The sequence below is a fragment of the Lepidochelys kempii genome, chromosome 14 (genome assembly GCF_965140285.1).
Source record: "Lepidochelys kempii isolate rLepKem1 chromosome 14, rLepKem1.hap1, whole genome shotgun sequence".
Lineage (NCBI taxonomy): Eukaryota > Metazoa > Chordata > Testudines > Cheloniidae > Lepidochelys > Lepidochelys kempii.
Window position 1 is genome coordinate 35,747,891 of NC_136393.1, and position 18,087 is coordinate 35,765,977.

General features: G+C 47.6%; 1 pseudogene; it reads left to right on the plus strand.

Moving 5' to 3' along the window:
- Window positions 1-360: 360 nt before the first annotated feature.
- LOC140898135 (olfactory receptor 2B6-like) lies at window positions 361-1,041 on the plus strand (annotated as a pseudogene).
- Window positions 1,042-18,087: the final 17,046 nt, after the last annotated feature.

Sequence of the window (18,087 nt, forward strand, 5' to 3'; positions counted from 1 at the left end):
CCCAAAGACCTTACAATCTAAGCATCCATTTTCAATGACAAATCTATATATTGGCAATGTATCCTATTGATCCCAAAAATTGCCACAGATCCAATTTTCTAGGACACTTTGATTCCCTGGCATATGGATCCTCCTTTGTCACTAAGTGCCACAGAACCACTTTTCTGCGATTAAGCCATTCCCTGGCAGAAGGATCTGACCTGCCACCCAACTGGCCCAGACTGACTATTACAAAGTCACAAGTGGGCATGGTTTATTCAGAGCAAATGGGGCTGCCCTTGAATGTGACCCTCCTGTGTATGGCTATTGGGGCACCTTTCAGCCTTATCTTTGTCCCTTCTCCCTGCAGCAGGAAAGGGAATGGAAAGTCCCAGTGGGAGTTTATCCTATTGGGGGGTCTCTGACCAGCCATGCCTGAAGATGTTGCTTTTTGTGGTCTTCCTGGTCTTGTACGTCCTGAACCTGGTGGGGAACCTGGCCATCATCATTGTCTTGTGGCTGGACACACCCCTATGTATTTCTTCCTTAGCAACCTCTCCTTCCTGGATCTTTGCTACACCACCAGCACCGTTCCTCAGATGTTGGTGAATTTACAAGTTCATCACCTGGGCCGGCTATGTGGCCCAGCGCTACATCTCCCTCTCGCTGGCTGGCACTGAGTGTATCCTGTTGGCCGTCATGGCCAACGACTGCTACGTCGCCATCTGCCACCTGCTGCACTACACTATCGTCATAGGCTGCCGCCTCAGTCTGCAGATGGCGGCCACCATCTGGCTGAACAGCTTCGGCAACTCCATCCTTCAGACCAGCCTGACCGTGTGGCTGCCCCGGTGCGGACAGAACTGGCTTGACCACTTCATCCGTGAGGTGCCGGTCCTGCTCAAGCTGGCCTGTGTCGACACCTCTGACAATGAGGCCCAGGCATTTGCTGTCAGTGTGATCTTCCAAATGGCGCTGCTGGGCCTCACCCTGGTCTCCTACAGCTACAAAGGCACCATAAATAAATTACCTGGAAGGAAGAATTTAAACGGAATAGTGTAAATGATAATTGGGAACTGTTTAAGAACACTTTACTAGGTGTCTGAAACTCACAATCAATGAAAAAGGTCACGTTGGTTTAAAAAACCAACAACAACATGGGCCATGGCTCTGAGGGGAAGGGAAGGCAGATATAAAAAGAAGAAAATAATATATAATGAATAGAAGAAATGGAAAGTTGATAGTAATGGACGTAAATTAAAAGTTAGAAATTGTAGAAAATTGATAAGATAAATAGCAGAATTAAGAACAATAAGATATTTTTAAGTATTAGGAACTAAAAGAATCCTAATAATGATATTAGCCCATTACTAGATGGAAATAGCAGAATTCTCAATAATAATGCAGAAAAGACAGACGTTCAATAAATATTTCTGTTCTATATTAGGAAAAACCAGATACTGTCATCATATCATATGATGATGAAACTTTCCAATAGTATCTTGTGAAGATGTTAAAGAGCAGCTACTAAAGTTAGGTAGTTTTCAATCAACAGGTCTGGAAAACTTTCATCCAAGAGATTTAGAAGAGTTGGCTGAGGAGCTCATTAGACCATTAATGGTGATTTTCTATAACTCTTGAAACACTGGAAAAATTCCAGAAGACTAAAAGGGTGCTTTAAAAAGAGAAATGGAATCACTTGGGTAACTGTAGGCCTGTCAGCCTGACATTGATCTGGGAAATATTAATGGAGTGGCTGATACAGAACTCTATTAATAAAGAATTAAAGAAGGGTGTGAAGGAACAGAGAGATTGCTGCTGGGTACAGCAGGGGTCAAAGAAAACCTGTGGGCTCACCTAGTCCCACTGCGTTATACCTGCAGCCAATGCCAGGCCTGGAGTGGGGAGAAAAGAAGAGAGCCTGGCTCAGTCAGGGGCTGACTGGTGAAGAGGCAGGAGCTCTCTGTATACCTTCCTAAAGGCACAGACCGGCAACCAGCTGCCAACGCAGCCACTGGAGGCAAGTAAGTCTTCCCCTGCCAAGGGGAACCTGCAGATAAGCCCAAACTTCCTGAAAACTGGACTAGAGGGGCTACACCCCAAACTAAAATGACTTGCATAGGGAGCAGTTCAGGAAAACATGGATGGGAGAAAGGTCCATCTCCCCTGTTTAGGGGTTTGAGTGACACAGGACCCCGGGCCAGGACCTGAGGGAAAAGGAGAGGTCAGGTCCTCCTACAGCCCCCCAACCAACGATCTAGCCACTAGGCTGTCCAGCCACTGAAGGGCCTATTACAAATGGTGGAGAATGCAGGCACCGATCTAGTCCCTGCTGAAGGGAATTTAAAAAAAAAAAAAGTCCCAAGGACAAACCCTTGAATGGAGATGAAACAGCTGCTGAAACGGCTGACCGAGCAAAACACCCACCATCAACAGCAACACCAACAACTCCTGCAGCAGATGGCCATGCAGCAGTAACAGTTAGTTTGCGAATTTGCAGCCCAACAGCAGAAGCAGTAGCTGGCCCAACAGGTTGCATCCATTTTGCGACCTGCTGCTCCAACCGAGCTGTCTAGCCCTGCCCCTATCAGGCTTGCCAAAATGGGGCCCGACGATGATCCTGAGGCTTTCTTAGGGACTTTCAAGTGGGTGGAAGTAACCCAGTGGCCCTGAGACTAATGGGTTGCAGTGATGGCCCCGTATTTAACCAGGGTACTGCAGACCACATACCATGTGTTAGACCCCCACCGCCGTTCAGGACTATGCCCAAGTTAAGGCAGCGATCCGCAACACCCTAGATATCTCAGAGGAAACATTCCAGCAACGCTTCCAGGAGAAACGGTACCCACTGGGAGCCTGACCCTGCTTGTTGCCTGGAAGCTTCACAGCTCATTCTGGAAATGGCTCAAACCAGAAGCAAAGACGGGGGCGCAGGTCACTGAACAGGTCCTGCTAGAGCAGTTTGTCCAGATCCTACCCCCTGGGGGAAGAGAGTGGATGTTGTGGCATCACCCTGACACCACGACAGATGCCATCCAGCTCATGGAGAACTACCTAGCCAGAAAGTCCCCCATGATGATGCCCCCTTTGGGGTCAGCTGGAACCAAGAGCCCCATGCCCCTAAAGGATGGTACCACCTAACGGACACCAGGATTATGAGGAATGTCGGCCTCCTCCCTCCCTATCAGAGCTCCCGAGGGCTCAAGGATCCAGGGGTGCCAGGGCTTCCCAACCCAGCTCGGGAGACCACAGGTCCACCAGAGGCCCAGCCAGGGTCCTTGCTTGGCCCAGAACTTGGGGAGACCCGTTGTGACCAGAGCAATTGGGTACCCAGGCAGGAAACCCCTTGTGCCACCCAAGATCAGGACTGGTGTTTCATGTGTGGCCATTCTGGGCATTGGTCCGGAGAATGTCTGTACATGGAATATAGCTTTGGGAAGGTCTGGACTCCGCGAGCATGAGCACGCCCTGGGAAACCAGCAAAACTGACCATCCTGCTGCTGGTAAATGGGAGAGAAGTAATGGGACTAGTAGATTCAGGTGTGCCCAGATCCTGGTACAAAGTACATGGAGCCTAATCTTGGCCCAACCCAGGGCACCATCATGTTACAGCACATGCACGGGGACGTGAGGGCCTACCCCAACACAGAAGTGACTTTAATGGTGGGGAGACATGAAGAGCCCCTGATGGTTGGTCTGGCCACGACACTGGCCTAGTCAGTTATTTTAGGCAGGGAATGGAACTATTTTGGGGAATTGTTAGCTGACCTGGTCAAGGGCCCCTGCCTCTGGCCACCGGCCAGCCTGCAGCTGCAACCCTTGTGCGGGTGGGGGAGGTTGCTGACCCTGGTGAAGGGACTTCCCAGTCCTCAGCATCAACCCAGGCCAACTAGGCCCCATCCCAGCCAGGAGGGGAGCTCCCCCCATTACCTGAATCGGAGATTCTGACTCACCTCTCTGACTTTGTGGAGGAGCAACAGGATGACAACACCCTGAGTCAGTCATACGACTAGTTGGCGGCGTAGGAGACTAGGGGAGACTGTTGAACCCCACCAAGCACGACGGTTCCCACGCTTTGAGATTCAAGATGACCGTCTGTACCGCACAGAGAAAGACCAACCGGTCAAAGAGGTTTGACATCAGCTCTTGGTGCCCCGACTGTACCGGAAGTGGGTTATGTGAGTCTCCCATGCCATACCCACGGCTGTGCACCTTGGAAGGGAAAGGACGCTAGCCCAGATTTTAGCCCAGTTCTTTTGGCTAGGGGTCTACCGAGACATCGTAGACTTCTGTGCCTCATGCCCAGAGTGCCGGCTCACCACACCTCGGCCAGCTGAGAGAGCCCCATTGATCCCCCTCCTGCCTGTAAGTGTACCCTTTGAGGATGCAAGAAGAAACTAGAATGATACAAATCAAAACGGCACACATTAAATGGATTAAAAACTGGCTGACAGGTCTCAAAGGGTATGTCTACACTGCAATAAAACATCCATGGCTGGCCCAGGTCAGCTGACTCAGGTGCGCGGGGTTCGGGCTGTGGGGCTAGAAAATTGTAGTGTCAATGTTGGGGCTAAGACTGGAGCAGAAAGTGTTCTCTCAGTGTCTAAGAGTGCATGGCCGTCCTCCCCATCTATCTCCGAGGGAGGCCACTCCTCCTCGCTATACTGGGACATTGCCTGCACACAGCCCTGGAGTGAGCCCTGCTAGAATAGGGTTACCATACGTCCGTATTTGCCCAGACATGTCCGGCTTTTTGGTTCTTAAATCTCCATCGGGGAGGAATTTTTAAATATCTAAAAAAGTCCGGGATTTTGCCATTATTATTTTTCCCCAAAGAAGAGTTGATCATTCAAGAAAGAGAGTGAATGTTAATCATTTGAGAAAGAAAGTGAATGTTGATCACTCGAGAGAGTGCCTGATTTTCCCCCCTTGCTCCCAGTGCTTGTGCCACGAAACAGCTGTTTCACGCAGCTGGGAGGGAGGGGGGAGGAAGGGGAATGAGGCATGCTCAGGGGAGGAGGCGGGGCTGGGACAGGGATTTGGGGAAGGAGTCCAATGGGGCAGGGTCGGGGTGGAGTTGGGGCGGGGACTTTGGGGAAGGAGTTGGAATGGGGCGGGGAAGGGGTGGAATTGGGGCGGGGTGGCGTGAGCAAATTCCCCCCCTCACCCGCCCCCCCCGTGTAGTGTCCTCTTTTTGGAATGTTCAAATATGGTAACTCTGTGCTCAAAATCCCCATAGCAAGAACGCACCATTGCGGCCCCTTACTGAGGCAACCTCTGAGTACCTTTCCCGGACCTGAAAAAGAGCTTTGGGTAAGCTTGGAAGCTTGTCTCTCTCACCAACTGAAGTCTGTCCAATGAAAGATATTACCTCACCTAGCTGGTCTCTCTCTATAACTCAAACAGAAAGAAGGGATCCCTAATCCCTTTAGGTATATCTTGCTTCATATGGTAGCGTGAACGCTGGCCACCTGCTGCGTCTAATCCTTCCGCCATTCAATATAGCTACAGATACCACAGTGAAGATCAGTTGTAATGAAGACACATTATACAGGAAATGCAAATCTTTGTGACACTATACTAAGATAGATAGATCGATCGATAGATCAGTGGTCCCCAAACTTTTCAGTAGGTTATTTTATGACACTACCTATCATTATGGGCAGCGCATGGCGTACACCAAAATCGCTAAAAATACACTTAGCAATAAAACAATACTGAATGTAATTTAACCTTTCCTTGATGATTCAGAAGGCACTTCAGGGTCTTGCAGGGCCTCAGGGTCATCATTATCATCAATTATCACTGTAGATGTGGAAGGTGTAGGAGATTGGGCTGAATCTGTAATGACCCTATGACACACCCTGGAAGCTGCTTTTTTGAATAAATTCCTGATATCTGCTTGCTGACTTGTCTTCTGCCTCTTTTGCATAAAAGTAGAGTGCAGGATGTGCAATTGCATAACCTCCTGGGCAGTAAACTAGTCCGGGTTACTAGACTGAAGATTTCTATTGGGAGAGATCAGAAAGGCCGGTTAATAGAGCTTTGCAGTTGATAAAGTGACGGATAACACAGCTTTCACCGTAGATAAATAGATAGATAAAAGAATGACTGTGCATGCAACAACCTGTCTATAAATAGTTGGTTGCAGTTGCACTGTGTAGCAGGGTGGTCACCTGCTCCTGACCTGAAGGGCTTGAAATCAGCCCAGGAGTGGGCTGTGGCTGGGGGCAAGCAGCTCCCAGGCTGATTGGGGAAAAAGGCACAACTGGGGCCATGCCCCAATCAGGGCCCAGCTGACCCTTATAAGAGAGCAGTGGGCCAGGAGCAGAAACACTCTCTCTCTCTCTCTCTCTCTCTCTCTCTCTCTCTCTCTCTCTCTCTCTCTCTCTCTCTCTCTCTGGCCTGGCTGCTGGGGAACGTACCTGGGTACCTAAGGTGGAGCAGGGCTGGGGGAGGGCCAGAGAAGCTGGAGAGCACCGGCCTGGAAACCCCACAGGCTGCAGGCCTAGTGTAAGGCCAAAAAGGGTACTGGGGTTGCAGGGGGCAGCCCACGGGTAGGCAGAGGCAGCAGGTCCCAACCCCCCTTGCCTGTGATGAGTGGCATTTACACTGCAGTCTGCCCCAGGGAACGGGGGATAGTTGATGACTGGACAGTGGCCATAGACTGAGGCGAGGTGGGGATAGAAGGTGGAGTTCCCCGGGGAGGGGAGACCCAGATCTGTGGGAGTACTGCTCGGGGGCAGCACCCCAACCTGAAAGGGGCACGGGGGTCCAGGAGGGACTTGGGCCCAGCGGCAAGCGTGACACCAGCCTGTAGAGGGCGCTCCTGAGGCTGGAAATGCTAATTTCCTGGACGACCGGCAGGAAGTGTTGCAGTGGTGAGTCCCGCCATGCTACACACTGATAAAAATCATTACTTATCAAGTACATTTTCCTAACCTGAATTTTATAGCAGTCAAGTATATGTCATCCTGCAGGCTATTATCAGCAATGGAGCATATGGAAATAAATCAGTATACTCAATGAATTGCTTGTTAGCTGTAATTTAAAAGTTAGGTACCATAATTTGCAGAAATGAACATCTCATGTAGGTAAGGCAGAGATAGCACCCTCATCGTGAGCTACAGTTGAATTCTGGTTAGCTTTGTCCTCCTCAAAAGGTTCTCAACAGGCTAAATAAACAAAGATAAATATCACAGGGGTAGCCATGTTAGTCTGTACCCACAAAAACAATGAGGAATCAGGTGGCACTTTAAAGACTAACAAATTTACCCATGAAATAAATGCCCAAATAAAAAAGATAAATTTATGTATGCAGTGTTGTAGCTGTGTTGGTCCCAGGATATTAGAGATACAAGGTGGACAAGGTAATAGCTTTTGTTGGACCAACTTCTGTTGGTGAGAGAGACAAGCCTTCGAGCTTACACAGGACTTGAAGAAGAGCTCTGGTTAAGCTCCAAAGGTTGTATCTCTCAATGACAGACGTTGATCCAATAAAAGATATTACCTCACCCACCTTGTCTCTCTAAAGATAAATATGTTCATTAAGGTTCTAGCCTACCATATAAGAGCTGGATTTAATCCCCTGCTCCAACCCAGGCTTTCTTTGTATGCTTGGAGAAGTCATGTCTACACCGCTTCTGGGAACATGACTTCCAGCATGGCTAGAAAACGCACATTAGTTTTGCTCAAGCTACCACAATAAAAATAGCCACATGGCCATTGCAGCTCCAGTGGAGACTCTAGCTACTCACCCAAGCTCAGATCCTGGGGGGTCAGGTGGGTTTGGACTTGGGTGGCTAGCTGGAGCCTGCCCTGGTGCCGCAAGTCCATACTGCTATTTTTAGTGCGCTAACAAAGTCTGTCCACCCATGCTGGGAGGCACACAAAGGGTATGTTTATATTGCAGTCACAGGATATGACTGAAGCATGAGCAGGCCTACCTGAGATACCTTTCATCTAGCTAACTCAGGTACCGGAGGACTGAAGCCCAGACACTGTGACCCTCAGTATGGGCTAGCCCTGTGAGTAATGACCCAGGCTTCCATCTGGCTTTATACAGTCTATACTGAAACTCGCCCTGCTGCAGCTTCACTGTTCTGGAATTTGAGCTAGCTAGATTAAAGCTAGTTCAGATATGTCTGCTCGGGCTGCAGTCACACCTTGTAATTGCAGTACCTGCAATTTCTCTGTTTTCTGGTTCCCTGTCTGTAAAATGGGGGTAGTAGCACTTCCCTACATAACAGGCATGGTGTGAGGGTAAACGCATGAAAGGTTGTTGTGAGGTGCCCAAATATTATGGTCAAGGTGGCCATACAGGTACCTGAGATTGAAAGATAGAAAATCTGGCTGTTAAAAATACTGAATAAAACTGTTTTGTTTTATTTTCCTGGGTTTCTCTCTGCGTTAGCTGAAAAGCCCAAAGTGCCACCTCCAACTTTCTGTGTAACAAGAATGTTCCTAGTAACCCTTAAGACATAAAGTCTTCAGTAAGGCCCCACTGAGACCTAATTATCATTTGTTTAACTGTATTCCTCCGAAACACTGACGTTAATAATACTCAGGGCTATTCATCTGGACTCAGCCAACTGCATTATTTTATTTACCGAACAAAAACTTCACAGTGGAAACTCTGGAGAGAATGTCCCAGTTAATGAAACGTTAGTGGACGTCCTTTGTGAGATAGCTGCCCCAGGGGAATCTCTGGGATAGTTCAAGTCCCTGACAAGTTTACATCCAATTGCCAAGTTATGGATTCCCCGCAGAGATGAATGACTGGCTTAGTTTTTTTTTAACTTGCAATGATTAGATTAGGCAGTGATTTTTTTTGTGGGTAGTGATTAACCCCGTAGCTACTGCCCCTTCTAACAAGGAGATGTTTCCTTCAATCTAAAATGTAAAGAATTCAAAGTTCATAGAAGCTAAGTGGGTCTCAATCTTTGGGGCTCAGGATCCACTTGTAAACTTTGATGGCTTGTCGCAACACAGTAAACAGCTTTAGTGCAAAAAACATTTGGCTTACTAAACACTTCTTCTCCGTGGTATGTATTAAATATATTAATGTAATAAGTACTAAATAAGTACACCATGAGTAAGGCTAAGACTTTTTCAGTTATTTTTAGTAAAAGTCACAAACAGGTCATGGGCAATAAACAAACATTCACGGAGCTTGTCCATTGTCCATTACTTTATTAAAAATAACTGGGGGCAGGGCTAGGTAGGGGGGAGAAATGGAGTCCCATGGGGGGGGGGGGGGGGGAAACGACTGACAGGCCGAGCCCCTCACCATGGCAGGGGGCACAGCCCTGACTCCAGTGGCCACAATGGGGGTCGCAGTCATGGGGAACACACAGCCCTTGCTCCAGAGCTGGTCCAGCTGTGGGAAAAGGGGTGCGTGACTCGACTGCAGCCCCCACCAAGCCCGGATGCAGTGTGGGGGGGACACACGGCCCTGGGAAGCCACAAGGGGGATGTGTGACCCCACTTGCAGACTCCAGTGAAAGCCGCAGGGCAGGCGTGCCTGGCCCCAGCCGCAGCCCCGACAAGACCGGGTCACCACGGGGCTCAGGTGCAGACCCCACCAATCCCAGAGCACCACAGGGCTGGGGCGCGCGGCACCAGCTGCAGCCCCCAGTCTGGCTGCAGCCCCTGGAGGAAGCTGTGGGGCTGGGGCTGCAGGGTCCTTATTCCTGCCAGCCCCAATTGCAGAGCAGAGGTGCACAGTCCTGCCTCCTTCTCCTGAATCCCAAGAAGTCACGGAATCCGTGACTGCCGTGACCCCCATGACTAAATCGTAGCCTTAGCCATGAATACATGATGGTGGCCTTCAAATATGTGAAAGGCTGACATAAAAGAGACGGAGAAAAGTTGTTTGTCCACAAAGGGCAGAACAAGAAGCAATGGGATCAAACTCCAGCATAACAGATTTAGAGTAAAACTCAGGAAAAACTTCCTATCCATAAGAACAGGAAGCCAATGGGACAGACACCTCTGGAAGTTGTGGAAGCTCCTTCACTGGACGTTTTCAAAAGGAAACTGGACAGCCATCTGTCTAACATCTCACAGCAAAATGATTGACCAAATATTATTATTTTATCAGTTACAATTGGCTAATAACATAGTAAAAGCATCCTGGTTGATTAATAACTTAGATTGGTTAATAATTCAATCACACAGTGTTTTAATATCATGCTGCAAAGAGCAGGAGGGGACACATTAAACAGTCACTTGTGGCTCACGAGCCTCAGTTTGAATATCACTGGTTCAGACACAACAAACTGCATCTTGGCAGCGGGTTAGACTCGATGACCCTTGCCGTCCCTTCTAACCCTGTGGTTTTATGATTCTATGAGGACCATAGCAGCAGCTCCTGTGGCTCCCGTCCCATGGGGCTGGCTGGTCTTGGCGTCCCACTCAAGGCATTGTGATATCCGGGGTTGGAACATGGCTCAGTGGTGGGTAGGCCCAACCTGAGCAGCGCAGCAACCCCCCGTACCATTTTGCAAGGCCTGGATTGGGGAACTGAGACCAGTCAGCACAGCGGGATGGGAGCTGCAGGAGCTGCTGCTGTGGGGTCAGTGCAGATTGGGCCCACCCTGCAGCTCCCCATGTTACCCTTTGACATGTTCTGGCAAGCCAGTTTTGGGTGATGAGCCACATGGTGGAGAAACTCTGCAGAATCTGTCCTTGGACACTGCAACCTTCTCCTACTGTCCAGTCACTTTGCTGCCCTCATGCGGTCCCTTCACCTAAATCCTTCAAAATCAGGTTTCTCCAAACCTGCGATAACACAGACGCCTCCAGAGAAGCGCTGTCCCGTGGACTTGTTAGTCTCCCATTTGTGATGCTGTCCGCGGTGGGGGAGTGTGGAGAGGTGATATGTCAAACATAGTGAAAGATCTCCAAAGTTTCACGATGGATCTGTGCCCTGCCATGCAGCAAAGCTAATGGACCATTCTATTCCCCCCCTTCCCCATCGTCAGATGTTCAGCTGCATGTGTGTGTGTGTTCTCTCTGTGTGCCGTCCCAGCTCTGCACAGGCAGCTGGCACAGCAGACCTCGAGTGAACCACTCAATGACCACAAGAGCCGTTAAGGTATGAAGGCACCCTGCCAAGTTTATTGTTGACGAAGCATGGTATAAATATCCTGCAGACTCTACGAGGATACTAAGACATGTATGCCTGTGACTATGGATGCAGCTCAGTGAATGACAGGACTTTCCGTTGCCTCCTTGGCTGGCCAAAGACACTCTCTCTGAGACCCCTCTTTTTACACTGATACAAACAAGTTACATATTGCTCCTTTGACATGGCTAGGTGCCACCCTCGGACATATTTAGGTGACCCCCATTACTTTGTACATGTTCATTCGATCATATCATTTCTATCAATCACACTATCATCCTGACCTTATCTTTAGGATGGGTCAGCATGCTCCTTTTCTCTTTGGGGAATGTGTTGGTTTTGAGGGCTTCTAGCATCACCCTTCTGGAAGGTGTTTGCATCTGTGTTTTGTGCCTAGCACCTCTTAGGAGTGTGTGTTTCTGCAATATCAGCCCTGTTCTTGACAGATTCTGTGAGTAGGGCCTGCCTCTTGCTCACAACCTGGCTTTGCTTTATATCTGCAAAGCTTGGACCACTACTTTAGCCCGGGCCTCAGGCCTCATACCATGCCTCTGATACAAGGGCTTATGTTTGAGGCCCTCTTCCTACTACACCCACTCCTCTTAGATCTCTGGATACAGCCGAGAGACACTTGGTGCAGGACCTGAGAAGGTGCATTGGTGGGGGGTTCGCATTACTCATAGATGCATAGCTTCCAAAGCCAGAAGGGACCACTTTGATTGCCTGGTCCAGTGATTGCCCCAGCTGCATTTTCTCTTTTTGGGGGATCCACCCTTACCCCTACTCCACCCTCTCCAGCCCCTTATTTTCCCCTCCCCTCCCCAGCCTCCTGCTTCCCCCGGCTCAGCCCCCAAGCGCTTTGCTTTCACTCTCCCATATCTGCCCCTTCTTCCAGCACTGGCCTGTTCCTCTCCCCTATGGCCAGGCTGCGATCTTTACCAGTCTGCCAACCATCCACGGGGCTGGCTCCAGCCATTTCCTCTGCACTGCTCCAGCTGCCGAAATTCCTCTCCCCACTCCAGTGCCTGATGCCCAGGGAGGTGTGAATGGGATCCAAGGAAGCCAGAGCCAGTGAGCAGACAATTAGCAGATTGTCCCCTGGTGGTGCTTCCCAGGGAAACTGAGAGAGCTGGGGAACAGGGACTGCCCCAGGGGCATGCGTGACCCACCTAGCCCCTTCCCATGGAACATTGATCTAGTCGGTGCAGAACAAAGGCCAGAGAACTTCCCCCAAATAATTCCCAGAGCAGATCTTTCAGAAAAACAAGCCATCTTGATTTTAAAAAGCCCACCTTGATTATCATGCACATTGTAGGGAGAGTGATCACTTTGGATGAGCTATTACCAGCAGGAGAGTGAGTTTGTGTGTGTATGGGGGTGGGGGGGTGAGAAAACCTGGATTTGTGCTGGAAATGGCCCACCTTGATTATCATGCACACTGTAGGGAGAGTGGTCACTTTGGATGAGCTATTACCAGCAGGATAGTGAGTTTGTGTGTGTGGTTTTTGGGAGGGGGGTGAGGGGGTGAGAGAACCTGGATTTGTGCAGGAAATGGCCCACCTTGATTATCATGCACATTGTGAAGAGAGTTGTCACTTTGGATGGGCTATTACCAGCAGGAGAGTGAGTTTGTGTGTGGGGGGGGTGGAGGGTGAGAAAACCTGCATTTGTGCTGGAAATGGCCCAACTTGATGATCACTTTAGATAAGCTATTACCAGCAGGACAGTGGGGTGGGAGGAGGTATTGTTTCATGATCTCTGTGTGTATATAATGTCTGCTGCAGTTTCCACGGTATGCATCCGATGAAGTGAGCTGTAGCTCACGAAAGCTCATGCTCAAATAAATTTGTTAGTCTCTAAGGTGCCACAAGTACTCCTTTTCTTTTTGCGAATACAGACTAACACGGCTGTTACTCTGAAACTTGATTTTAAAATTGCCTCTTTTAACCCTTGCCTTTTGTTATTAGTTTAGCATCTTCCTGACAACTCTGGCTAGGCTGTCCCTGAGTAGATTAACTCCCCTTCTACTATTTATCCTGCCTTTGTGCTTCACCATCCCAGAGGCATAAATTGAAACATAAGAATGGCCATATTGGGTCAGACCAAAGGTCCTTTCAGCCCCATAGCCTGTCTTCCGACAGTGGCCAATGCCAGGTGCTTCAGAGGGAATGAACAGAACAGGCAATCCTTCAGTGATCCATCCCCTGTCACCCAATCCCAGCTTCCGGCAAACAGAGGCTAGTACCACCATCCCTTCCCATCCTGGCTAATAGCTATTGATGGACCTATCCTCCATGACATCCATCTGTTCTTTATCTCTCTGTGTATGAGAAGGGCCCAGCCCAGTGTGCCTTTAGGTGTTACAATAATCCATATAATAAATGGTAATCAGACAATACTCTTGAGTGGGTGTCATAATTTAATTTCATCTTTCAACTCTTTCTCCTCTCCCACCTTTTGTCTGATCTGCTTATTAAACTGTAGTTTCCCAACACAGGGAATCTGTTCAGCATCAGCATCATCTGGGTTTGTACAGTGCCTTTTACAATGGGGACTTGCTGTAGATTAAGAATCCTGTTCCACCATCTCTTTGTGCCTCAGTTTCCCCCATCTGTAAAATGTGGATAATAATCCTTACCCAGCAGGGAATGGTGAGGATAAACACATTAATATGTTTTGAGAAGTGGGTTGCAGATAAGTAACTTTTTACACTTCATATATTTTCAGCTAATAAGTTTGTTTTAATTGAATGGCTGGAGTACAAAACCCCTGAGACACCTGAAAAATAACACCTTGTTTTTGCCTTTGCTGAGTTTATTAAAAAACAAACACAAGAAAAGCCCTGGGATTTAAAGCCACCTTTGAAATATCTCAAACCTTTTTGCAGTCAACCCTTGGATCCTTTAGGTTTATTCAAAGAGCAGTGGACTTGAGAAGTGAATGAATCACTCTTAACGCTTCGTCTTTTAGTTGATTGATCTTCTCCTCACAATGTTATATGGACATTTTTATTATTTTAGCCTTTGCTTATGTCCAGTGTATTGTTGTTAGGATATAGATATTCAGGCCTGTCGGTAAAGGCCTATACTCTAAGAATTTAGGTGTATTCTTATCGCTTGGCTAGTTCTAGAGGTATAAAAGAAAGAAATCACTGTCTGCCGGTGTAAGGGCCTTCTCTTACTGTGACAGATTGAGGCCCTGTGCTTAGGCTAAGGCCTTTGGCTAAGCAGCAGAGGCAGCCATAAACTGGGAAACGAACAGTCACATCCTCACATTCCAACCTAGTCACATGGAAATAAGGTGCTATTGGGCTGTTAGGAATACAATCCTGTCCTGATAGTTCCTATCACCTCCAGAGAAAGGGAAGTGCCTAGAAAATGTAAAAGGAAACTTAGTTTGATAGCATCCTGTCTGGCAAGAACTCACTTATCAATAGCTGGGATGTGAAATCCTCGCTTCTGTGTTGTCTTGTGATTGTAGTTCCCACTTTGCTATTGTTTGTCTGTATAATCTCTGTCTGGTTCTGTGATTGTTCCTGTCTGCTGTATAATTAATTTTGCTGGGTGTAAACTAATTAAGGTGGTGGGATATAATTGGTTACATAATCATGTTACAATATGTTAGGATTGGTTAGTTAAATTTCAGGAAAATGATTGGTTAAGGTATAGCTAAGCGGAACTCAAGTTTTACTATATAATCTGGAGTCAATGAGGAAGTGAGGGGGTGTGGGTGTGGGGGGGAGTGGGGGTGGGTGTGGGTGTGGGAGATGGGAACAGGGAATGGGGGTAAGGAAATTGCAATCATGTTTTGCTAAAGGGGGAAATGGGAACAGGGAATGGGGGTAAGGAAGTTGGAATCATGTTTTGCTAAAGGGGGAAATGGGAACAGGGAATGGGGGTAAGGAAGTTGGAATCATGTTTGGCTCAGGGTAGGAATGGGAACAGGGACAAAGGTGTAAGGCTCTGTGGTGTCAGAGCTGGGAAGGAGGATACTAAGGAAGGAAACTGGAATCATGCTTGCTGGAAGTTCACCCCAATAAACATTGAATTGTTTGCACCTTTGGACTTCGGGTATTGTTGCTCTCTGTTCATGCGAGAAGGACCAGGGAAGTAAGTGGGTGAAGGAATAAGCCCCCTAACAATTGTGTTTGCCTTTTTGAATCCAGGACAGTGAATCAGATTCACAGCACGGGACAAACAGCAAATAGTCTGTAATCTGCTGAAGAAAAATAAATTAATGGCAGTGATAATTACTACGCACGCACACACGACCAAAACTGTGGTTCACAAAAACTCCAGCTCATTTATAGTCTAACCTAATGAAAATCTGTAACAAAGTAGCATTGTAAATTCATGCCTCCTGTATCATATCAGTTTCAGTTCTGTTAGAAACACATTTTCATTAAATTTATCATACACTGGCAAACTATTTAATTTATCTTTGTTTTATTAGGTTTTTCTTTCCACACCTGGAGCCAGTGAGAGGTACACAAAAGTCTTCCACAATGCATGGCACTGTTCTGCAGCTTTGCCTGAGGAATTAGCTTAAGTGATCCTTTTGATTAATAAATCCAGATTCTGTACTTTTACAACTGAAGACACTATGCTGTTCTCTCACAAACGAAGTCAGTGAATTTTGTAATGAAATGTTGTGGTGATGAAAACACCAGACTGAGGAATTTGTATATATATTGGTGAGAAGTAATAACCAAATAATTGGAAAGGATATAAACTCTCAAACTTTGGAGCCTAAACTAACTTCTAAGTATTGGGGTTTAGGAGGGAAACTTTCCTTGTGGGCTGGTAATTGCATAATTAACCACTAGGGGTCTTCTTACACTTTCCTTTAATTCAGCTGATACTGGCCACAGCTGTAGATAGCAAAAAGAAAAGGAGGACGTGCGGCACCTTAGAGACTAACCAATTTATTTGAGCATGAGCTTTCGTGAGCTACAGCTCACTTCATCGGATGCATACTGTGAAGTGAGCTGTAGCTCATGAAAGCTCATGCTCAAATAAATTGGTTAGTCTCTAAGGTGCCACACGTCCTCCTTTTCTTTTTGCGAATACAGACTAACACGGCTGCTACTCTGAAAGCCGTAGATAGGTAATTGAAGGAGATGTACAAATAGTTTGATATAGTCTGGAAATACCTATGTTCCTAGAAATAAGAATTAAGAGACTGGAATAAATGGACTACTGGTTAAATCCAGAATGAGGGGATGACTAGAGAAGGTTTTGTGGCTAAGACACTGGACAGAGATTCAGGTGCGGTGTCAAAAAACATGCATAGATGCAGCCCCTACCCCAAGAGCTGAAATGGGCATATCGGTGCCCCACAAACCCACACTTTTGGATTGTTTGGGAATCTATATAAAATCCTACAGAATATCCGGGGGAAACTGATGTTCTTCTTTCGCAATCACTGTTTAAATTGGCAATTGTGTCAGATTTAGACTGAGATTTAATTCTGAGCTGTGCCATTCTTCTCTGCTCCATCGTGTGCCGTATTAATAACTTCCTCTCCCCAGTATGTCCCTAGTCAAATAAAAGAGCAGCGTGCACCAGAATCACTGGTACGCTAGGGGTGTTTTACAGCACTCTGCAGCAAAACAGGGAAAGCGGCCAAGAAAGCCATACAGCTCGTTCACCTGTCTGTTTATGCCAGGTTGACGGCTGCTTTGCACGACTGGAGCAATGCAGCTCTGAATCCCAGAGCGTAACAGTGATCTGGGGAGGTGATTGTTCCACTCCCCTCAGAGCTAATGGGGCCTTGCCTGGAGTATCGCATCCAGTTTGGGTACCACAGTTAAAGAATTTGTGGGCAAATTGGAGCCAGTCCAGAGGAGAGAGATGAAAATAATGGGATGTTTAGCAAACATGAGCTGTGAGAAAAGGTTGAAAGAGCTGGGCATGTGTAGTCTAGAGAATAGAAGTCTGAGGCGGGGGGGGGGCATACATAATAATGGCCTTCAAATATGTAAAAGGCTGTTACAAAAAGGACAGTGATCAGTTGTTCTCCGCATCCACCCAGGACAGGGGAGATGTAGGTTGGGTGTTAGGAAAAGCTTTCTGAGACTATGGCTACACTAGAGAGCCTACAGGGGGTAACAGCAGGCAGCCAATGACAGCAGAGATAGCAGTGGTGCCGAGTGCCACCAGACTACAGGATCAGCAGCATTGGTCAATGTCCTCCCCCTCTCGTTTTCAGGGATGAGAGGTGAACACACCTCCGGATCTTTGCTGACTAAGGACAGCCAACCATGAGCGGGCTGCAGCGGAGGGAAAGGGAGTGGTGTGTTAAAGGGACTTTCGTTCGTCAGGTTTTCACTCCAGACAGCGGGAAACTGAGGCAGAGGACGCTACCCAATGTACTGTGAGGTGGGTGTTTGCTTAGGGTTACATGCTTTGGAATCGTGGTTGTGGGTGTTTCCCAAAATTAATGCCGGGTTCCCTTTCCCTTGTAATAAAAGTTATCTTTTGTTACGCAGAGACTTATTGCTTGCTAGTGGGGCAGTTATTGCCTTTCAGAAGTGCCCAGGGTGGTGTTTAGTTTTCTCAGATTACTGGGTGGGGGCTGGAGCCAGCTCTGTTTTGTATTTTTAAGAGGCACCCCTAGATATTGCTGCCAACTCCACCTGGTAGAAGGGTTACATGTATGAACAGAACCTAGCATGATGCTGCCCTGATGTTGGCTGGTTAAAGAAAGGATGTCCTTGAGTAAATGACTTACTCTATCTTTTGCCTCAGTTTCCCCAACTGTAAAATGGAGATAGTGTCTGCTTCCTTCATGCACAGAGGTGTCATGAGGCTAAAATCTATTGCTGACTGTGAGGTGCTCAGATACTACTGTGATGAAGACCGCATATGTGTGGAGATAGATGGAACCTATGAACCTTCTGTGCTTTATCTCCCTTGAAGGTGGCTTTTATCATTTGTTTCTCCCCAACCCTGTTTTTTCCCCCTGTCATGTAAGACACA